The 24734-nt window shown below is 37.4% G+C and overlaps 1 pseudogene; it reads left to right on the top strand.

Annotated features, from left to right (window-relative positions):
* The first annotated feature begins 7269 nt into the window (after window positions 1–7269).
* On the top strand, window positions 7270–8885 carry LOC102498288 (RNA-binding motif protein, X chromosome-like; annotated as a pseudogene).
* The last annotated feature ends 15849 nt before the right edge of the window (window positions 8886–24734 follow it).

The raw sequence follows: 24734 nt of genomic DNA on the forward strand, positions 1-24734 counted from the left end.
ATTTAGAGTTCTTATATCTCATTTTTACCAAAAAGCACACACATACATCTACTTAATGACAAACGACCAAAAGAAAAATAAACCAAAATAAACCGAACAGTAGTGAGAAATTTGTTCAGATAGAATACCCACTGGGAAAATTTTCTCACTGAAATATTGATAGTTTTGGCAAGTATCAATACTTAACCATTTTTCTTTGGTTTTAGCTTTATGCTTGTGAACACCTATGATCATCATGAAAGAATCTTGATTTAATTAATTTAAACTCAATCTTGAATTTTCCTAGAGAACTCATATCTATCTTTTTAGGTTTATATCATATTTCTAATAGCACATTATATGTTTCAATATCTGGAACATCTGAAGGGATATTTGCTGCCTTCTTACTTTTCTTATGGTAATTACTTAATAAATACTCCATTTATTCTAATTAATTTACTCATGTTAAAATTTTATCCTCTCTTGGGCCAGCAGCTGGTGTGGTGGTTAAAGGCACTGGACTCCCACATGAGTGACTGTGGTTTGAGTCTTGGACCTGGAGGCTTGCTTTCTCACTTTCTCTCTCTCTCTCTGTCTGTTTGTCCCTCTCTGATCAAATTAAAATAAATAAATAAACTTAAATACAATAATTCTTTTAAAAATTTTTTTAAGAGTTTTTTGCTATAGGGCACGTGCACTCACCAGACAGACAGAGAGAGACAGAGAGACGGAATGCAAGAAATCACCCCTCAGGGAGGATAGTCATGCTGCTATCCCTTCTCCTCCATTCTCCTCTTGGGATCTTGGACACGCACGCACGCATGCCCGGCATGAGTTTTAAGCCACCGGGTCCGGGATGCGAACTGTGGTCAACTATGTGGGAGTCCAGCGACATAGCCTTTACGCTAACTGCTGGTCTCAATTCTTTAAAAAAGTTTTAGCTCTGGGGCAGATGGTGTGGTGGTTAAAGGTGCTGTATCCCCACATGGCTGACTGCAGTTCAAGTCCCGGACCTGGCAGCATGCTTTCTTGCTTTCCCAGCCTCTCTCTGTTTCTCTCTGTCTGGTCAAATTAAAAATATAATAATAATAACAGATGGAATTAAATAAATAAATAATTCTTTAAATATCTTTTTTTAGCCTCTCTCTGTTTTGGAGGATGGTGGTGATCTTTTCATTTCTTTCTTTCTTTTTTTATTTCAGACAAAGTTATGTCTATATGCCTTATGAAATCAAAACAGTCATGGTGCATTCCCTTTGATTATCTGCTAGTTCATCTCCCTGTGTTCTAGGAAGTAAATTGAATCCAAAAAAGACTAAGTAATTTCTTTCCTCACTTGAAATAAGAGAGGGCCAACTAATTTAATATTGATTTGAATTAGAGCAGAAGACCACTCATTTGAAATGATTCTTCTGTGGCTTTAGAATAAGGTTCACTCTCTGCAAGATTCTTGGAAGAACCACAGAGAACTGCCACTTTCCTTTGTTGTCAGTTTTAGACATGACTGGCAAGTTCAGAGTGTTAACTTGGTATTTGGCTATTATGTGCTTCATTTTCCTTTCTCTCCTCTACCAAGTCTCCACTCTGTGCTCCATTCAAAGAAATATGTTTCCAGCTGAGTTGTCTATGTGCATGGGGTAAGCATCTAATCCCAGAATTCCAAGTCCTTTACCCTCCCCCCATTAAAATCTTGCTAAAAAAATGTATTTCTTTTTTTTTTTTTTGAGAGGTTTTCACTATAGGGCGCGTGCGCTCGCCCGACAGACAGAGAGACAGAAAGCGAGAAATCACCCCCCAGGGGGGATGGTCACGCCACAATCCCTTCTCCTCCATTCTCCTCTCAGGATCTTGGGCACGCACGCACATGCACCCGGCGTGAGTTTTAAGCCACCGGGTCCAGGACTCGAACCGCGGTCGACTACGTGGGAGTCCAGTTACATAGCCATTATGCTAACTGCTGGGTCCCGCTAAAAAATGTATTTCTATGTGATTGCTTTGACTTTTAGCATTTGAAAAATGACCTTCGACTATATCAGGGATATAAAGGATTTAAAGTTTGAGAAATTAAAATCTTTGTTGTGATTGCCAAAAGATATGTATGCTCACCAGGGAGAGAGAATTGGTGGGTGGGGGTTGGGGAGGGGAGAAAGCACCCCCAGCAGGTTGTGGTCATGCTGCAATCTCTTTCTCTTTTAAATATTTTTATTTTAAAACAATTATTTTATTTTTTAACTTTTGTTTATTTATTTTAATTTGAACAGAGATGGACAGAGTGAGAGAGACAGAGAGAAAGTAAGAAAGCAAGCCAGCATGTCCAGGATTTGAACCATGGTTAGCCACATGGGAGTCTTGAGTTCTTAATCACCATGCCACCTGCCAGTCCTGCTACAATATTTTCTTAGAAATTTCTGTATCATGTTGAGATTATGAACACAAATGTACATGTACCTGGTATGTTTCACAAACTGCTGAGGTCAGGACTCAAATTGTGATCAGCCATATGAGATCTGTGTTCCTTAGCTACTAGGCTGCAGGGTGGTCCTGAAATTAAAATCTTAACAAAATCTTCATATTGTTTAAATTTTAACTAATTATGATTTAGCAGTACAGAAAATAACACAGCATCAGGTAAATTAAGACAGTTGATTGGCCAACAGGTGGCCTGGTGGTTAAGGAGTTGTACTCCCACATGGCTGAGCATGGTTTAAGTCCTGGGCATGGTGGCTTGCTTTCTCACTTTCCCTTGCTCGTCTCTCTCTGGTGAGTGCACTTGTCTCATAACAAACTTTTAAAAATTAATAATAATGATAAATAAAATTAAATAAATAATTCTTAAGGAAAAAAGACCATTGATTAATACAGAAGACAACTTGCTTCTGTAGCTTGCTGTAAGGTGTGCTTGCTCACTGGACAGAGACAGAGAGAGACAGAGAGGGAAAGTGAGAAATCTCCCCTCCAAGAGGCTGTACACTCCACAATCTCTTCTCCATTCTCCTCATGGGATTTTGGGCATGCATACACATGCATCTGGTATGATTTTAATGCCATCAGTTGAGGACTAGAACCATGTAGTCAGCCATGTGAGATTTATACACCTTAACATCTGTACCACCTGCTGGCCCACAAAAGATATTTTGAGAGGTCTCATTATATATTTGTTTTCAAATTCACTACTTATAAAAATAAGACTAACTTGCTATCCTTAAAAACATTCTATAAAAAACCGATTTTTCTTTTATTGTGCCTTAAAACTGAAAAAACTGGAAAACGTATGTAATTTTGAAATAACTGTTATGAGAATTTTTTTTTCTTTTTTTTTTTTTTTTTTGCTATAGAGTGCATGTGCTTGCTAGAGAAAGAAGGGAAGTGAGAAATCACCCACAGAGGGGTTGCCTATGCTACAATCCCTTCTCTATTCTCCACCACCTGCTGGCCTGATAGTGAATATTTTATTTTACTAAAAAAAAAATGTTTAAGAGAGATTTTTGCTATAAGGTACATGTGCTTGCCAGAGAGACAGGAGAGACAGAGAGACAGAAAGCGAGAAATCACCCCCTAGGGGGATGGCCATGCCACAATCCCTTCTCCTCTTGGGATTTTGGGCATTCACACACATGTGCCTGGTGTGAGTTTTAAGTCACAGGGTCCAGGACTTGAGCTATGATTGATCATATGGGAGTCCGGTGATGTAACCATTATGCCATCTGCTGGTCCCTATTTAAAAAAAAAATTTAAAGAGGTCTTTGCCTTAGGGCATGTGTGCTTGTGGGAGTGGTGGGGTTGGAGGTACAGAGACAGTGAGAGGGAAAGTGAAAAATCACCCCCCCAGCTGGATGGCCATGCACAATACCTTCTCCTCTATTCTCTTCCTAGGATCTTGGACATGCACACATATGTACCCAGTGTGCGTTTCAAGCCATTGGGTCTGAGCCTCAAATCATAGTTGGCCACGTGGGAGTCCAGCTATGTAACTGCTATGCCTTATGCTGGATCAGATAGTCAATATATATATATTTTTTTGAGAGGTTTTTCGCTATAGGGCATGTGTGCTCGCCAGACAGACAGAGAGAGACATAGAGACAGAAAGCGAGAAATCATCCCCCAGGGGGTATGGTCATGCCACAATCCCATCTCCTCCATTCTCCTCTCGGGATCTTGGGCACGCACGCACACGCACCCGGCGTGAGTTTTAAGCCACCGGGTCTGGGATGCGAACCACAGTCGACTATGTGGGAGTCCAGCGACATAGCCATTACGCTAACTGCTGGTTCCCCGATAGTCAATATTTTTAATAAAGATATATTCTCTCTGGACTAATTTGTTAGGTGATAAGTATGTCTAAAATGGGCCAGACTTCAACTATCTTATTAAAATTTAAACTTATTAAATTTTATTCCAAGTCATTTTTATGTAAAATAATGCAAGATATCTAAAAGAATGCATTTTTAAAATGTACAAAAAAATGTGTGCATATATACATATTTTTATTTGCTTGTATTTACATAAAGAAACAGTATAGTCATACTATTAAAAATGGTTATCTGGGGGCCAGCAGGTGGTGTGGTAGTTAAGGCACTGGGCTCCCACAATTGGAGTCCCAGATCTGGTGTTTTGAAAATCACTCTGGGGTTGTGTGTGTGCATGCCCAAAATCCCAGGAGGAGAATGGAGAAGCAGGGATTGTGGTTTGGCCATACCCCTGGGGGATGATATGTCACTTTCCTTCTCACTTTCTCTCTCTACCTCTCTCCGGAGAGCACACTCACCCTATGGCAAATACCTAAGGGAAAAAAAAAGGCTACCTGTAGGAAAAAAAGAGAAGAATGGAGTGGATATGGATGTGAATAGATGTACAAGACTTCTTAATTTATTCAATTTGATACCTTTTTGCTTTTTGAAACATGTGAAATTACCTAGACAGAAAAAGAGAGCACATATAAAGAACTTTAAGCAGGAAAGAGATACACCTGGGGGAAAAAATAGCTATCAAGGAATGAAATTAAAGGGGAAGATTCCTGCAGACTCTTTTGCTTTTGTTTTCTGTTAGGGTTAGGAGTAAGATAATGCACTGATACATTGTGTCGGTGTGGTAGTAACATGAACTTGGTATCTTCTTTTCCACTTTCTGCCATGTTTTAGGTTAAATTAAAGATACATTGTTACTGGTAGACACTATTGGTGTTGGAAGTGTTTCCAACTTAAGATTTGTATTTTCTATATGAGTTTTTAAAGATTACAACATACTTATGAATCTAATAATAGTTATTAAGAATAAAAATTTCATCTTTATTTCAGTTGCTTGCAGTGATTTTAAAATAACTTCATTGTTGGGGACCAGCAGGTGATGTGGTGGTTAAGGTGCTGGACACTCCCACATGGCCAACTAGGGTTCGAGTCCTGAATCGGGTGGCTTGCTTTTTCACTTCTTCTTGCTCTCACTCTCAACCTCTGTCTCTCTCTGGTCAAATTTAAAAATAAATGAGTAAATAAAATAAAAGAAATATTTAAAAAAAATAACTTCATTGTTCCTCCACTGTGGATGTTTCTATATATGTAATGATAGAGTTGGTAGTCTATCATTATGTAGTAAAGCTATTTTTTTTTGTTTGTTTGCTTTTAAGGTCTGAATAGTTTTTCCTTAACAAATCTGGATCTTCAGGATCTTTTCGTCTGAAATGCTTTATTATGTTGCAAGTTGGAACTTGATGTATAAGATGTCAATCAAGGCAGAAGTTTTATTTATTTTTTTAATATGTTTTCTCCTTTACAAACATATTTTTCTTCTTTGCATTCATTAGAAAACTTTATCAAGAGTTTATTTTTAGAAACTACATAATTTTTAAAATATTTTTTCCTAAGAATTATTTTTTTATTTAACTAGTTTTTCACTTACCTATTTTAAATTTGAGAGAAACAGAGTTAGAGAGGAAGAGAGAGAGAAAGTGAGAAAGCAAGCTGCCAGGTCCAGAACTTAAACCGTGGTCGGCCATGTGGGAGTTCAGCACTCTTAACCACCACGCCACTTGCCAGCCCCTAGAAACTATATGTTAATAAAAAGTCCTGAATAAGGGAAACAATGATTACATTGAAAATAGTTTATAATTTAACATTCACAGTTATTTTAAGATTTTAAAATAAATATATCATAATCTGAGTAGTTCTCTAGGTCTTTTAAGAGAACAAAAAGGCGCTGGACTCCCACATAGCTGACCACGGTTCGAGTCCTGGACCTGGTGGCTTGCTTCTCACTTTCTCTCTCTCCCTTTGTCTCTTTCTGGTAAATTTAATAATAATAATAAATAAAATAAAATAATTTTTTTTTAAAAAAGAGAACAACATAAAACAATATACAAAAACACAGTAATAACATTGGCTTTTATACTCCACCCCAGATTATCTCTCCACATAAGCAACCACTTTCATGTCTTCCAGCTCTTTCTTCTGATATTTACCTCCATGTTTCTAAATAACAACTTTAGATTTCTATGGAAAGGCAGCATGGTAAGATGCTGCTCGAATTAAAATCTCAGCTCTACCACTCGACCAACCTTCCTTCCTTCCTCCCCTCCTTCCTTTCAGTCTCTCTTTCTATTTCCCTCCTCCTTCTCTTCTTCCCTCCCTCCCTCTCTTCTTTATTTCTTTTGCTATAGGGTGTGTGCACTCTCGGGAGAGAAACTGAGAGTGAGAAAGTGAGAAAGCATCCCCTCTGGGGAGGTGGCCACACTATAATCCCTTCTCCATTCTGCTCTTGGAATGTTGAGCCATTGCAGTTTCTAAACTTTATATGTAAATTATTTTTCTTCAGTGGAAGGTTTCAGATCTTTATCCCTGGAGTTTGGAAATTTCAAAATCTTGAGTCTAATGGTCTTTTAAAATCATTATGCAGGGCACTAGAAATTCAAGACTTTCATTTTAAGAACTGTTCTTGTAATGTAACTTTTTTAACTTCTCTGATTAATCTCTCCCCGTGAATATCTCTAGTTTCTCCGTGAGTAGCTACCATTAATAAGATGCTAATCCCATTTTCTTATGTTTTTTTCCTACTGATTTTCTTCTCATTTCTTTTCTTTTCTGTTAAAAAATTTAAATATTATATTTTTTTAATCTATTGAATTTTAGGTCTTATATTTTTACCTTATAGGACCTCTTTCTGAGTCTCTCAATGATCTTTTTTAGAAATATATAGTTTTTCTCATTGCACAGCAGTGCTAGTGGCTCCTTTGTCCAGTCTTCGAGCTGGCTGCCAACACTCGTGCTGAACTGCTACGAGGCCCCGGGTAACGAGCTTGTAGGAGCTTGGAACTGCCGTCATCCCACAGATTATTACTGGGGGAGAAAAATGGTTGAAGCAGATCGCCCAGGAAAGCTCTTCATTGGTGGGCTTAATACAGAAACCAATGAGAAAGCCCTTGAAGCTCTATTTGGCAAATATGGATGAATAGTGGAAGTACTCTTGATGAAAGACTGTGAAACCAACAAATCAAGAGGATTCGCTTTTGTCACCTTTTAAAGTCTAGCAGATGCAAAGGATGCAGCCAGAGACATGAATGGAAAGTCTCTAGATGGAAAAGCCATCAAGGTGGAACAAGACACTAAACCATCATTTGAAAGTGGTAGATGTGACCACCTCCACCTCCAAGAAGCAGAGACCCTCCCAGAGGCCTTAGAGGAGGGTGAGGAGGAAGTGGAGGAACCAGGGGACCTCCTTCCCTTGGAGGGCACATGGATGATGGTGGCTATTCCATGAATTTTAACATGAGTTCTTCTAGGGGACCACTTCCAGTAAAAAGAAGACCACCACCACGAAGTGTGGGTCCTCCTCCTAAAAGATCAGCCCCGTTAGGACCAGTTCACAGCAGCAGTGGAATGGGAGGAAGAACCCCTGTATCATGTGGAAGAGATAGTTATGGAAGCCCACCTCGAAGGGAGCCGTTGCCCTCTCGTAGAGATGTTTATTTGTCCCCAAGAGATGATGGATATTCTACAAAAGACAGCTATTCAAGCAGAGATTACCCAAGTTCTCGTGATACAAGAGATTATGCACCACCACCAAGAGATTATACTTACCGTAATTATGGTCATTCCAGTTCACGTGATGACTATCCATAGTGACAGAGATGGTTATGGTCGTGATCGTGATTATTCATATCTTCCAAGTGGAGGTTCCTACAGAGATTCATATGAGAGTTATGGTAACTCACGCAGTGCTCCACCTACACCAGGGCCCCGCCATCTTATGGTGGAAACAGTCGCTATGATGATTACAACAGCTCATGTGATGGATATGGTGGAAGTCGAGACAGTTACTCAACCAGCCGAAGTGATCTCTACTCAAGTGGTCATGATCGGGTTGGCAGACAAGAAAGAGGGCTTCCCCCTTCTATGGGAAGGGGGTACCCTCCTCCACGTGATTCCTACAGCAGTTCAAGTCGTGGAGCACCAAGAGGTGGTGGCCGTGGAGGAAGCCGATCTGATAGAGGGGGAGGCAGAAACAGATACTAGAAACAAACAAACAAACAAACTTTGGACCAAAATCCCTGTTCAAAGAAACAAACAAAGTAGAAACTATTCTGTCATAACTACCCAAGGACTACTAAAAGGAAAATTGTGTTACCGTTTTTAAATTTCCTGTTAAGTTTCCCTCCATAATTGCCATGTTCTTGTGAAGAAAAAAAGTAAAACATGTTTAATTTTATTTGACTTTATGACATTGCTTCCAACAAGCAAATGTTAAATGTGTAAGACTTGACTTGTTGTACTAGTGTTGTAATTTTCCAAGTGTCCCTAAAGGCCACTTCCTATCATTTTTCCCAGTAAATGAGGCAAGCAGTTCTAAGATCTTCCACAAACATCTAGCCATCTAAAATGGAGAGATGAATCATTCCACCTATACAAACAAGCTAGCTGTTAGAAGGTGGCCGGGGTATGCCACTCATAGGATTTCAGGGTGTCTTCAAACTGAAATCTCAATGTTCTCAATAAGAAAAACCGGAGGTCAGATGCCTATGTAAGGAAAGTGCTATTCACCCAGTAAACCCAAAACAGATAGATAATGCTGGCCATATTTTGCCTTTCTGACATTTTCTTGAGAATTTGCAAGAACCTCCCTTTTCCCCTCTCCCAGTAAGACCATTTAAGTGTGTGTTAAACAACTACAGAATACTGAATAAAAAGTTTGGCCAAAACCAACCATGAAGCTGCAAAGGATGCTTGTTATTACTGTTTCAAATTCTTGCAACTTTGTAGTGTCTCACTTTTAAAGGAACAAATTTTCTCCTTTGCAATCAATCTGTTCCTTTAAAAGTGAGACACTACAGAGTTACAAAAATTTGAAAAAGTAAGAGCAAGCATCGTTTACTGCTTCATGGTTGGTTTTGGCCAACCCTTTTATTTAGTATTGTGTAGTTGGTCATTATGGTCATGGAGTGCTGATATAGTCACAGTAGATAAAAGCTGGCAGCAAAATAAATCACATGCTAAGAGTTGTTGAAGCAGAAGAATGCTAATTGTTGATAAGTTACAACAGTTGCATACGCAGTGTTCATCAGGATTGGTTGGGTTGCAGGCAATAGAGTTTGCCTTCATGGGATCGTCTGGATCTGAGGGGAAGGCATTAGTGTTGATTAACACTCTTAACTAGGGAGTGGTATTGACTTAATAATTGGCCAAAGGAGAAAGGGAGATAATTAAGGAAATAGGTAAGTGGAGATAGTCAGGAAGTTCTTGTGATCCTTTAAGTAGATTTTACAACTTCTGGCTTTCATTGTGTTTAGCTAAAGTCTTGGGGCAACTCCCATTTAGTACTTCTTAATTATCATTGAATATCAGGGAACTGATTGGAAAGATGGTTGGCTTAAGTGATAACTGTCCAGCAAAGTGTCCAGCAAGCGAAATTTTTGGTGTTAGCTCATTCAGAAATGGGGTTTACTGGTAAAACCAAAGCTGAAGGGAATAGCGATACTGGAAACTGTGGTAAGATATCAAAAGCACACTTGAAAGTGGTAACAAAATTAGGACAATTGGGTGTTTTTTGTTTTGTTTTGTTTTGTTTTGTTTTTAACTGTTTTGTGCGATTACTCCCACCTCCCTAGCATGGAAAAAAGACCATTAGTGCTTTGGAAACGAGCCAATAGTATAAATATTAATGTTCTCAAAGGAAACAGGAGTGTTGGGTTATAGGAACTAATGCAACATCTGAGGATTTTTTGCTTAGTAAAGTAGCACTACTACTGTGTTTAGCATTTGTCGTTGGGAAAAATACCCCAAAATTTTAACCCTCAATTGACAGACTTCTAATAACAAACTGTGAGGGTATTGACCAAACTTATAGTTAACTGTCTTAGCACAGATCTTCCATAGTCTGATTACTTGGATTAATGTTTCTGAGGACTTTTTGGCTCTTAAGATTATATCTTGATATCTTAAAGATTATGTGGACTATAGAGATTAATCAGTCAATCTGAATACCAAATTTAAAGAAGTATGCCTAAACAACCATACACCTATTTGACAAGTAGTTTACTGGACCAGCAGACTTAATTCTGCTCCTTTTGGAAAAAGAATCTACATTGATTATCTGGCTTTATACTGATTGTAAAAAACAGAATGACATAGAAAATGCTTTTCTTGTTTAACTGGTAATTGAACATAGGACATAGGTATCTTAGATCGCTTTTCACTTTTTGGAATGTTTTGTATTAAAACTTAATAAAACTTGAAAATGCAAAAAAATATATATATATATAGTTTTATATTGTCTTCTCCAGCATGTGATATCTTCTGATCTCTCTGGAGGAAACAGTAATACTTTTGAATATTTTCTCTGCTCATTGTATGCAATTTACTCCAAGTGTTTTTCTCTTTATTTTAATCTTGTCTTTCATGTTAGAAATTTCCCTCAAATATCTTATGATTCTTCTCTTCCATTTTATGCATAAGAGTGAGTTAGTATAAATATTATATAATATATATTCCATATATAATATATATATATATTATATGTGGTTGTCATAACCAATGGAATTTATTCTAAGAATGCAAGATTAGTTTGCCATTTGAAAAATAATCTATGTAATTTACCAAAACAGACAGAGCAAAACAAAATAAAAACAAACCCATATGATGATCTTAGTAAATGAAAATTCATTTGAAGAAAATTTATTATCCACTCATGATTTAAGAGAAAAACAAAAAAAGAGCACTAAATTAGGAGTGGAGTAGATGGTAACATCCTTAACCTGATAATCTACAAAATAACCAGAGGTAACATTATACTTAATAATGAAAAAGGTTTACTCTCTTCCTAAAATTAGGAACCAAGAAAAGATGTTTGTGCTGATGACTTCTTTGTACTAGGGTTTTTCAGTGAAACAAAACCAGTAGTTTATAAATCTCATGCCACAATACCTTTTCTTCTGTTTCTTCAACTTGTCAGGATTTTGAGCATGCATGCACATTCACTGAGTGTTATTTTCAAGCCATTGGGGTATGGATTTGAACCACATAGTCTATCATATAGTATCTGGATCTCTTAACTCTAGGCTGTAGGGCACAATCCTCATGGGATAGAGAAATGGAGAAAAAAGGATTGCATCCTTTTGGGTGGGTGGTTTCTCTTTCTCTTTTCCTCTCATATGTGCACATAGCTTCTGGGAAAAAAAAGCAAAGAAAGGTAGAAAAATTAAAAAACACTCTAAAGGCAGGGCAAGCTCACAGAGATAAGGGAACACGTGACAAGTACCTATGTCCATCAGAAGAATAAAAATATAGCTTCATCTCAGAAGTGACCTCCTCCTTGACAGCTGGTTAAAAACACCACTGAGGGAGTCAGCAGGTGATGTGGTGGTTGAGACGTTGGACTCACACATAACCAACTATGGTTCAAGTCGACCTGGTGGCTTGCTTTCTCACTTTCCCTCTCTCTCTCTGTCTCTCTCTGGTTGAATTAAAATAATAATAGTAATAAATAATGGAGAAAAAAGGATTGCATCCTTTTGGGTGGGTGGTTTCTCTTTCTCTTTTCCTCTCATATGTGCACATAGCTTCTGGGAAAAAAAAGCAAAGAAAGGTAGAAAAATTAAAAAACACTCTAAAGGCAGGGCAAGCTCACAGAGATAAGGGAACACGTGACAAGTACCTATGTCCATCAGAAGAATAAAAATATAGCTTCATCTCAGAAGTGACCTCCTCCTTGACAGCTGGTTAAAAACACCACTGAGGGAGTCAGCAGGTGATGTGGTGGTTGAGACGTTGGACTCACACATAACCAACTATGGTTCAAGTCGACCTGGTGGCTTGCTTTCTCACTTTCCCTCTCTCTCTCTGTCTCTCTCTGGTTGAATTAAAATAATAATAGTAATAAATAAAATAAAATAAATAATTATATTTAAAAAATACACCATTGGGTAAGTGATTATAATGAGAATAATCTATGGTAAAGATACAAAATTTAAGAGCCATCAGCAGCTGAAACTAATCAGATTTAATCCCATTGTGGCATCTGCTTATCTAAGGACTCTAACTGATCATGGGTGACTAAAGTTCTTCTACCAACCACAGCTTGGTGACTCTTATGCCCATTCCCCCCCCCCTTTTTATAAACTCCTAGCTTTCCAGGTGCAGTGTAATGCCATCTACTCCTGGAAGTTTTCACTGAAGTCATCATGCCAGGGTGATGGATGTTCCTCTCCAATATTTTCATAATGACTAAATCCTCAAATATTATCTTATCAGTATATTTGCCTCATTATTATATTAGTTATCAGTTTAATTCATTCAGTGATCAACAAAGATTTTCTGTTGACTTTACAGTTAGTAAATATTTTAGACTTTAAAGGTCAAGAGTTAAAATCAAGGATATTGTGTAGGAATCATACTTGTGTAATAAGAAAAGAACACATTTCCACATTTTTTATAGGAAAACTTAAAACTATAATCATAATGGAGTACAGTACTTTTATAATATAGATATGTTAATCAGAATGAACTTCTTTTGGTGAGAGATAATATTTCTCTTACCTGAGGTTCAAAGTTAGTATTTTCCTCATTAAATTGATTGCAAATAGTTATGAAAATCATTCTTAGTTCACAAGTCTTACAAAAACATACAGTGTAGTTGCTGACTCCTGATCTAGTCAACTGTTTATCTCTACTATATTTTCAGATTTGGGACTTATTTGGTCTTACTCATCTTTGAATTTCCTAGGTAACATACTACTTGGCACATTATAGGTGCTTAGTAACTTAAATTATTTTTCAAGCCATTGAGAGATTTGAGGGCAGGTTCATAGCTTGGTTAAGGTAGTGGGATTGCACATGTCTGACTCTGCAATTTGAGTCTCAGACCTTGTGACTTGAGAAACACACTGAATATGTGTGCATGTGTGCCCAGAAGCCTAAAAGGAAGGAGAGAGCGAGGAGAGAGGAAGGATTGCAGTGTGACCGTCCCTCATGGGAGATGCTTTCTTTTCTCCCTATCTCTTTCTTTAGTGAGTACAATGCACCCTCTAGCAAAACAAAACAAAACAAAACACCTTCCAAGTGATTGTGCATGCGTGTCCCAAAACCTGACAGAATGGAGAAAGGAGATGGGGCAAGGAATTGCAGTATGGCCATGCCCCATTAAGGAGTACTTTCTCCTTCCTCTCTCTCTCAATGAGTGCATGTACCTTCTGGTAATTAAGAAAAAGTTAAAAATTATCTATCTATCTATCTAATCATGCTTCACCCTTGAAACCACAGTAATAGAATATTATTATTTTGTGTGTGTTTTTGCCAGAGGGCATATACACTTACCAGAGAGATACAGAGAGAGAGAGACAGAGGAAGAGGGAGAAATCGCCCCTCATAGGGAATGGTCATGCCACAGTCCCTTCTCCTCCCTTCTCCTTTCAGGTTCTTGGGTATGCACGCATACACACACACACACACACACACACACACACACACACACACAGACACCACACACCCCCAGCATTACTGCTGCATTACATGGCTGGTCTGCATAATATGTTTATGTACAGTATGCAACCCAGGTAATTTTGTAATTCAGTCTTGAAAGATGTATACCAAACTGAATATACTTACTACATTTAAAGGAAGAAATGACATCAGTGATCACTAGTCAAAAGCAAAGTATAAATTACTTTTTGTGTCTGGTGAATGTAGGAAAGAAACAAGTGCTTTCACTGAACTAAACTCATGTTCTTTTTGTGTGTGGCAAGTAATTTCCTAAAAGAGCCCAGCCTTGTTTTCCATAGGCTCATTATCATCATATCAGCATTATTAGCAGCCAGCAGTATTTAGGGAGTAATTTTCCTTCTAGTTTCTGGGGACAAAATGAGAAGACATAATTTTTTACCTCAGGAAGAGTGAATAAATATATGCAGTATAGCAATGAGTGACGGAGGAACAAAGTAAATGCCAAATGGTACTTGCTGGAGTAGGGAGTGTGGGAGGGGAAGGATGGCCCACAAGGGTGTGAATGTACGCATGCAGATTTCTTAGTAAGGAAAGAGTTGGGAAGCTTCTTGGAAGAGTTAACAGTTAAACTACATCTTCAAGAAATACTACAACCTGGGAAATGGAGAAGTAATAAGACACTTGGAAAAGGTCGAGCAAAATCATGAAGGTAGAGAGAATGTAATAGGCCAGTTTATCTCAAACAGAAGCTTTACATAAGGAAATAGTTGGATACATTTGAAGTATTGTTGAGAAATGTGATGAGAAAGGCCAAGTAAAGGAGTTTGGAAGTTTGGTGCAGGAAATAATGACCCATCAAAGAAATTTAAACAGGAAGATGAGGATGGGGTAGATAAGCAGTAGTGTAGGCAAGCTGATCTTACCTGTCCCTGGGATGAAGCATTGAATACTGTTAGTTATTTATTGCTACATAACTGTGTAGTATATAAAACTGCTAAGTCTATGTACTTTTTTCATTTTTCTTTTCTTTTCTTGAGTTGGTTTTTTAAAAAGCTAATTTTATTACTATTAATTTAGAAAGACCTTGAAGGGTTTTCTGTGCCAAAACTTTGGGTCCTTCTTTTGGATCAATTATTAGATTTTGGATGAGCTTAAGTATTAGCTTTTAGAGAAATTTTTGTGTGCTTGAGAACATCTTTATAGTCTCCCTTTGTGTTAGGAAATGTTTTACTTAATATCTCATACTTTGGGACCAGCAGATGGCATAATGGTTACGTTACTGTACTCCCACATGGCCAACCATCGGTCAAGTCTTGGACTCAGAGGCTTGAAACTCATGCTGGGCACATGTGCATGCGCGCCCAAAGTCTCGAGAGGAGAATGGAGAAGGATTTCAGCATGGCCATCTCCTTGGGGGAGTGATTTCTCACTTTCTGTCTCTTTGTCTCTGTTTCTCTGGTGAGCGCATGTGCCCTATAGCAAAAATATCTTGAGGGTATAAACAATATCTCATATATTTAACTTGCATACTGTCTACTCTTCTAAAGTCAACACAAAGTAATAAAAATGCTGAGATTTAAAATTTTTTAGCTCTAATTAACATGGATTTATTCTTTTGAGTGAAGTGAGAAATGAGGATATGTGTAATCTGAAAATATATTCAGAATTTTTACAGTAAAATGTATTGTTTGGACCACCTGGTGGCATGAAGGTTAAGATGGCTGAATCCCACATGGCAAACTTTGGTTCAAGTCCTGGACTTGGTGGCTTGGAAAATACGCTGTTCATCTGTGTGTGCATGCCCAAAATCCTGGGAAGAAAATAGAGATGGGATTGTGGTATGGCCATCCCTCTTTGGGGTTAATTTCTCACTTTCCCTCGCTGTCTCTCTCTGCTGAGCACACATGCCCTATACTGAAAACTAAACTAAACTAAAGTATTGCTCTTAGCTATTAAAAAATGAGTTTGTATATAGTTAAGTTCAACGTGACTAATGTGTTGTTAATGCACAGTAGGAAGAAGACATCTTCTCTCTTGTCCCTACCACCTTGTATTCTGTATTCCAAGTGAACATAGGAGCTGTCTGGCTGCCACATGTGCAGCCAGCTGCACTCTCAACAGGAGTGGGATCCCTAAGAGGAATCCTCACAGAAGCACATTTGCAGGGTTAGACTTCCTCCTGCTAGTCTGGATGCCAAATCATTAAGCACAGTTTCCAGTGTGGGAGGCCCTTGAACCTCCCCCACCAAATCTTGCTTGAATAAATACAGATTGTTCCACAAGCCTAAGCAAATACTCTATTGTATTTCTCTACCGGAGTAGTTCGACCTTGTATTCTTGTAGAATTTCCCCCAAGATTGTCTTACCCAACCAGAAATGCACTTTTTTTTCCAGAGCTTTGAGGCCTAAATTCAGACTAAAGAGCATTTGCCTGTGTCATCTCTTTAAAATGGTTGTAGGAGAAGGAGAGGGATCTCCCTCAACTCCCATCTCCCTTTATACCCCCAGCAACAGTCTGTGTGGAATCACATAGACTTCTCTCCATTAAAAAATGAGAAGTGAGAGAATGGGATTCATTTCGTGGTGTTCTAGCATTTCTTCATTCATTGACAAATAAATTCTTTGGACATGCTCATGCAGTGCAAGTCCTGCTCCGTTTCCTAGGTGACTCTGTCAGTTGCTGTGTATCATCAGTTTTCTGTGGCAGACTTGCATTCCTTTTCTATCAGATACTATACAGTATCTTAAGGAAGGCAAGGGAGAAAAAAATGCAGTGGCGAAGCAATTTAGAAGTTCGGAAACAAGCTGCTTTTGGGGAGGCAACTCTAACACTAGTTTTAGAAAGAGTTTTAGTCTCTTCTCTCTGTGTTTCTATTTCAAAACACTATACTCTTTTCAGTAGCCAGTAGACAGATTGCCTCAAAATTATGCAAACCAGACTTAAGTGGATGAGATAAAACAAATAATTAGAAAAGGTACACCATTCTAAATGGGACCAGCTACCATAAACATAGAAGATAAAAGGTGAATAGATAGTTCAACACATCAATCTGGCAATTCAATTGGATTCAAATGATGCTGCTACTTTGAATAAGTTCTTTTTTTTAGCTATTCTAACTTTCTCCCCTGGAATTTTCACAATGATTTCACCCATTGAAGCTTAAGACCTTTTTTGTTTCTCTATATTTGCAAGTGAATTAAATGTTTGTATGGGAAATTGAAAGTTGGTTGTAAGGAAACTATAAATCAAGATACTATTATGAATAAAATTCCTCTCTTCAATATTAAATTGAAGCCCCGCTTCTTTCACATTTATGGACATTTCCATGACCTTTCTCTCTGCCTACATATTTGCTCTCATCTCTTGCACACTTGCTCATTCCTCTCTGCATTTGTTCACTACCTCACAAGTATTTACTAAGTGCTCAATATATGTAAGACACATACAAAGGTTATGTGGGGGTTTTATGCTTTTGTAAGGAAGAAATAAATATAAATATTGTAAGTATAAAAATAAATATATAAATATTTGGTGATGTAAGAATAACACAAGGGGGACCAGCAGATGGCATAATGGTTATGTCGCTGGACTCCCACATAATTGACTGTGGTTCAAGTCTCAGACCCAGCAGCTTAAAACCCATGCTGGGTGAATATGTGTGTGTGCTCAAAATCCCAAGAGGAGAATAAAGGAGAAAGGATTGCAGAGTGGTCATCCCTTGGGGGACGATTTCACTCTCTCTGCCTCTCTTCTGAGTATAAGCACCCTATAGCAAAAATCTCTCTCTCTAAAAAAAAAAAAAAAAAAAAAAAAAGAAAGAAAAGAAAAGAAAAAAAAGAGTAACACAAGGAAAGAACTTAAAGCACTTAGACGGGAAATATAATAATAGTTTCAGTTGGAGGAATTCTGGATAGGTTGGAAGAGGTGGCATATAAACTTGACTTTAGATGGGTAGGATTTCAACAGAGGGAATTGTAAACACAGAACAATGTAATCCAAGGGAGAAATATGGGGAAGTATGTTTCATACATAGGGAATGACTTGCTATAAATGTAATAGTTTGACTGAGAGTGTGCATGAGGATATTGCAGGGGGTAAAGACGATTAGATTGGCATCTGATTTTTAGAAGCACTGAGGTTGAGGTTAGATTTTAATTCCTAGATTAGGAATTAAAACTTTATTTCAAAGGCATTAACTCTTGACCTTTTTAAACAGGATAATTATGCAATCAAAGTAGAAGCTGTATAGAAAAATCAATCCAGGAGGGATCAAGTGCAGGGATTTACCAGAGTCCAGAAGACATTTTATGGGAGAATTTTAATGATAGAAGAAAAAAGTATAAATGCCCAAACTAGGTTGATCCAAATTAAATGGGAGAAAAATGAATTATTCAACAAGAATTGAAAGGAAGAAACAGTCTTTTTTTCCTTCCAATTGGATTCTCAGTTTTCTGAGAGTGCAACTATATCTGCTTCTTGTCTCTCCATTGCACTGTACATTGCTTGGCATAAAGACGAGTTTTATGATGAATAAATACCCTTTTTTGCTATCTATTTATTCACATTTATGTTGCCTACTTCAAATAATTATGTCTTGCATAGACTGTTAACCAGCCTACCCTCTTTTCTCATTCTTCCCTTCCCCTCATAGAGAGCACAGCTCCTAGGAACACCAAAGCAATTTTTCATTCACTGTAAAACAATGAAAACTGATTGTGTCTAAAAAGGAGGAGGATTTGGTGAATTGCTCCCTATGAAAAATGAAATAGGCTTTAAAAGCGAACTAAAATATACCTGGAGCACAAGAGTCTGAACTAGTAAGGCATGGAAGAATGGGTATTCTACTGTTATCACTACTACTTGCAAGCATTATACTATTCACATCATGTCATATATTTCATGATACAGAGCAAGTGGTAGAGTTGGCTAGGAAAATAAGCAGGCCTTATACTACTTGTCAAGTAGAATTTAAGGTGCTTTATTCTATTTGTGATGTGGACTCTATAGCAAGAACGTCTTTATTCCTTACACAGCTCATTAAATTTATTTCATCATGTCCTATGTCCACATGGGAAAGAATTTACTAACCATATGAAAATTATTTGAAGGCTATTTATTTATTTAAAGAATTATCTAACTTTATTTCTTCATTTATTCATTTAATTTGGCCAGAGAGAGACAGGGAAGGAACAAGAGAGAGAGAGAAAGTGAGAAAGCAAGCCACCAGTTTCGGGACTTGAACTATGGTCGGCCACATGGGAGTGTCCAGAAGCGTAACCACCACACCACCTGCTGTTCCCTGAAGGCTATTTATTTAAAGTTTATTTACTTGTTTTATGAAAAAAGAGAGAACAGTTCTCCTAACACAGTCTTACCATGCCACGATCCTTCCTCCAGCCTTCTAACCAGTCAGGATAAGGGTCATACCTCTGGGCATGCCCAGCATGTTCAGGTCGACCTAAGAACCAAATTCAGCATCTTCCCATATGGCTTCGGTATGATCAAAAGCATCCCACTCACTGTGCAATTGTGGCAGGGCCACATTTCTTTATTTTTAACTGAGGATAATTTTCTAAGATTTCTATCCCTATTTAGTGATGATTACTACACAGTCCACCCCCTCCCCACTATTTTGCAATGCTGTGTATTGCTTGCTACATCAGTTAAAAAAGGAATGTCAATATATTACTATTTAACTACTTGAGATTAGTGTTAGAGAGATAAGGGTGAGGAATATTGCTTAGCTCCAAATGGTCAAATTGACCTAGTTTTAAGCTTTCTCATAGAACCAGCAGGTTTATCAACTACTCCCTAAAATAAATATTTAAACATATATGACAAATGAGTGTAACTGATTTTATCTAAACCTTTAAATGAGAATTTCATTATGAATCACAAAAAATATTAAAAGAAGGTGAGTCTATCTTTCGAAAACCCTCTTTTGAGAAAAGTATAATAGAATGTATTTCTGTTTTAAAAGGAACACAATTATAGCATGTCCAAGCTAACTAGGAATACCCTAGTGGACTTTGGAACAAGCTTAAAGTATCACTAATTGAGGTTTGCTAACAAGTCTCAATATGATTTTGACCTTGATAATGGAGTACTTTATTCATCTAAATTGAAAAGTTTTCTCATTTTTCTTAAAGTACAGGCATGTGTTTATACATAATATATACAAAATTTAAGAAATTTAAATTCACAATGATTTACCTCAGCAGCTTTTTTGGGTTGTTGTTGTTTTTTAAAATTTGCTATAGGGCTGGCAGGTGGCATGGTGGTTAAAAGCATTGGACTCCCACATGGGTGTCTGTGGTTTAAGTCCTGGACCTGGAGGTTTGCTTTCTCACTTTCCCTCTCTCTCTCTCTTTTTCTGTGTCCCTCTCTGGTCAAATTAAATAAATAATAAAGTTAAATAAAATAACTCTTAAAAAAAAAAAGTTTGCTACAGGATGTGTGCACTTGCTGGAGAAAGACAAAGTGAGAAAGTATGAGATCCAGCCTCCTTAGCCACCATGCCATCAACTGGACCTAATTTAGCAGAATTTTAAAGTAAAGTGTTTACTGCTGAAATCATGTGACAGGGAATATTGTAAATTTAAAAATGGGGTGCTGTTGAACAAGGAAGATAAGTGGGTATGAAGAGTAAAACAATAAGCATCTTCATCTGGACACTAAATTAATTTTAGAAAAATACTGCGAATTTTAATAATTTCTTGAGAAAGATAGCATTATGTCTTTTTAAAAGAGTTGGTAGTCACATGGGGGATAGAACAGTAAAACCATTGGATTTGGTTAATTTTTTGGGATGTTGCAACACAAAAGAGAAAAAAGAGTAATAAATAAAAGGTGCCTTGCTGTTGTTGCCTCAGTAGTAGACACTTGCCATCGAACTCTAAGAGAAAAAACGATGTGCAGGTTTACTTTAGCAGTCACTGTGAGACATAATGCAATAGCAGAGAAACTAGTTATAACTGGGTTTGTGGCAGGTTTTCAGTTCATAAGGAGCACGAGTCTGAACAAGCCAACGTGAGTCATTTCATGAGGCTGTATCATAAAGATTTTCGGCTAATGGTCTCTTTGGACCTAAAATGTCTTTATAAATGATCTGATACTGCATGCCACACATTTCCTGGAAGATTCATATCTGATCATAAGCAGTGTATACTCTTAATTTCTTTAGGGTACGTTTAGTTGCAACATGTCAAAATCATATCAAAAATCCCTTTTGAAGTAAAGAGAAAGCAATACAACAAATCTTCAAACAGGCAGTGTAAATTTTTCAGACTGAAAAAGTAATTCAGCTTTACTATGAGAAACATTTTCTATTGAGAATGTTGAAACACTGATACTACAGGGGAGAGAAATGAAGAGGCCAGCAGCTTATTTATCTGTGAGCAGTTTTGTAGCTCCCACTGAATGTTTCTGATTTATTCTACGTCACTGGGCAAATCTCATACTAATCTCTTTTTGTGTGCATTTCCTTAACTCCAAAGAGGGGAAAATAATATAACCTGTTTCAGCAGGGTGTGGTGAAAATTAATTAAGACCTATAAAGGGTTTTGATGGCCAAAGATGAAGACACCCTACTAAGAACAAACCCTGATCATTAGCGCTGAAGTTGATGGAATATAAAAACTTGTTTATTAATGGAGCAATTCTTTTTTAAAAAAATAATTATTTTATTTATTTATTTTAATTTGACTAGAGAGTAATAGTGTGTGTATAAGTGTGTGTGTGGTGTGTATAAGTGTGTGTGTGTGAGTGTGTGTGTGTGTGTGTGTGTGTGTGTGAGAGAGAGAGAGAGAGAGAGAGAGAGAAAGGAAAAGTGAGAAAATAAGCCACCAGGTCTGAGATTTGAACCACCATCAGCCATGTGGGAGTCCAGAGCCCTTAACCACTATGCCACTTGCTGACTCCTTGATGGAACAATTCTAAAGCATCAAATAAGAATATGTTTCTTGAATGATGTGTCTTAAATTTGTGAATTGCTTTGTAATGTGTTGTATTTAGGAGTTACATGTTTAATTTCCCAACCTAAGTTAATAGAAGAAAAAAGAAAAGAATTAAAGAGAATACTATTTTGAAAATAAAAATTACGGTTAGCAAGAAAAATAGACATTTTATCTACTTTTTGTTTCACCTGTGTTATGTAACCATAAGCTAAATAGATATTTGTTTGAAGAAAAAAAAACTGAATCTGGAAGAGCTTCTTAGGGGTATATAATTGATAAAACATTCCATTTGTTGTACCCATTTAGCCTCAAGATGCCAACGATCTAGCTTATGAGTTATTAGACTCTAGCTGAATGAGGGTATTGAATCAGTGTTCCTCTGAAGTGCCTGCATTTAGGAGCCAACCAAAGGAGTGTGTAAAGACAGCAATTGAATTTTCAGAATAGGATTTCTATTGCATCTCCCAACTGTGACATATTAAGTTTCTTGGATGACAGCCAACTACTATGAAAACAACAAATGTTGTCATGAATCGGTCAGCTTTATTTTCCATAATAAAGAATATATTTTTAAAAATGTATAGTTATTTATTTAATTTTAGCTATTATTTATTTATTTATTTATTTTTTGGACAGGTTTTTGCCATAGGGCACGTGCGCTCGCCAGACAGAGAGACAGAAAGTGAGAAATCACTCCCCGGAGGGATGGCCATGCTGCAATCCCTTCTCCTCCATTCTCCTCTTGGGATCTTGGGCACGCACACACACGCGCCCGGCGTGAATTTTAAGCCACCGGGTCCGGGACTCTAACTGTGGTCAACTACATGGGAGTCAGCGACATAGCCATTACGCTAACTGCTGGTCCTATTTATTTTTTAAATTTGACCAGAGAGAGAGAACAATAGACAGAAAAGGAAAGTGAGAAAGCAAGCCACCAGGTCTGGGACTCAAACTGCAGTTGACCATGTGGGAGTCCAACACCTCAACCACTATGTCATCTGTCAGTCCTCATAACAAAAAAAATATTAGTTGCCTTGCTTTGGCTGAAACTAAACAGCATTATGGTTTCACTAAATACAGCAATTAGTTCTGAGTAAATCAACAGTTTTACCCTTTGAAATGTCTTTAAATTTATCGGCATTTGTTCAGTTGGACAAAATCTTGGATGACATAGATTAGCAATGAAATTGTCATATCTCAGAGTTCTATCTTTCTTGAGTTTTAAAAAAAATGTACCAGTGTTTAGTGATGGACAACAGTTTTTTCTTATGTCGATCCCTGGGAAAAATTCATCCCTAATGTTTATTTTGCCTTGGGTTGGGCTGTAAAACTACTCTACAATAATGTAAGTTGGGAGGCTGTTATTTTAAAATTATTATATCCTACTCCAGTTGTGGTCAAGGAAGAGACAGACTGGAAAACAGGAAGTGATATATCTTTAAAACGTTTACCATTGCTATCTTAAAAAAAAGTTTTAGTTTTATCCCAGTTAGTATTTCATTAATGTCCATTTAATACTTCTTTTGTTTAAAAAAACTAATTTATCCTTTATCCCAAATTGTAAATGTAAACATTAACTGTCAAGGTCAATAGCCATACAGTTAACCAGCTTAATTTTGGTTAGAAGATGAATGATTCACTGCTTTCTTGTGTCTGATGAGGAGAAAGAGCACTGTATTTAAAATGGCTCTGTCCCAAAGGGAAAATCTTATTGGTTTCACCGCCCAACCCACTGACAAAAATAAAAGTCAGGGAGGTTATGGCACAGAACAGACTGAGCATAAAAGTATAAGGGCATCTTATAACCTGATTTTCTTGTCAGTGTTGTAACAATGGTTCTCATTTTTCACATTGTTAAATTTAAAATTTTAAAGATTTTGAAACTCTAGGAGATATTTTCCAAGTTATCTTTTGGCTCAGTGACTCTTTTTTTGCATATAAGACTTGAAAGGGCTCCATGAATAAATAAACATATTTTTGCTTTGGTCAGCATCAGATTCTTTTTGCAATCACAGTTCAGTATTCTGTGAAACAAAAATATTTCTCTTTTCTCTGTTTTCTGTATTATCTTTTGGTTGATAGAAACAAGTTATTTTTATTCCCAATGACTGCATCAGCAATTACTTTGCAGCTTTCTCTGCTCTCAAAGCATCTGAAAATATTTCCCTATTTATTTATTGCTAAAAATCACTGAAGGATAAAAGTATTGATTCTTAGGTGCACATGTGTTATATTTTAAAACATAAGACAATAGGTGAATATGTTTTATTAGAATATCATCTAGGTTTGGTCATTTTATTTTTCTCTTTTTGTCATAGGGCATGTGTGCTTGCTGGAGAGAGAAAGAGACAGAGAAAGGAAAAGTGAGAAATCACTCCCCAGGGGAATTGGCCATGATGCTACAATATCTTCTCCATTCTCCTCTTGGGATTTTGGGCACACATGCACATGAGCCCAGTGTGATTTTTAAGCTACTAGGTCCGGTACCCAAACTGCTGTTGACCATGTGGGAGTTCAGCAGCTTAACTATCACACCACTTGTTGGCCACCATCTAGAATTTTATAAAGCAAGAGCAAAGTGGGCTGGCCCCATAGTCTAGTGGTTAAGAGAGCTGGATCCCACATGGCTGACCATAGCTCAAATCTGAGCCCTGAGTGGCTTGAAAAACATGCCGTGTGTGTGTGTGTGTGTGTGTGTGTGTGTGTGTGTGTGTGTGTTTGTGCCTGTCAAAATCCTGATAGGGTGGAGAAATAGAGAAGAAGGGATTGCAGTGTGACCATGCCTCATTGAGTAATGCTTTCTCTTTCTCTCTCTTCCTATTTCTCTCTTTCTTTGGCAAATGTACACACCCTTTGGCATTAAAAAAAAAAAGAGTAAAT

Source organism: Tupaia chinensis, unplaced genomic scaffold, assembly GCF_000334495.1.
Source record: "Tupaia chinensis unplaced genomic scaffold, TupChi_1.0 Scaffold000094_1, whole genome shotgun sequence".
NCBI lineage: Eukaryota > Metazoa > Chordata > Mammalia > Scandentia > Tupaiidae > Tupaia > Tupaia belangeri.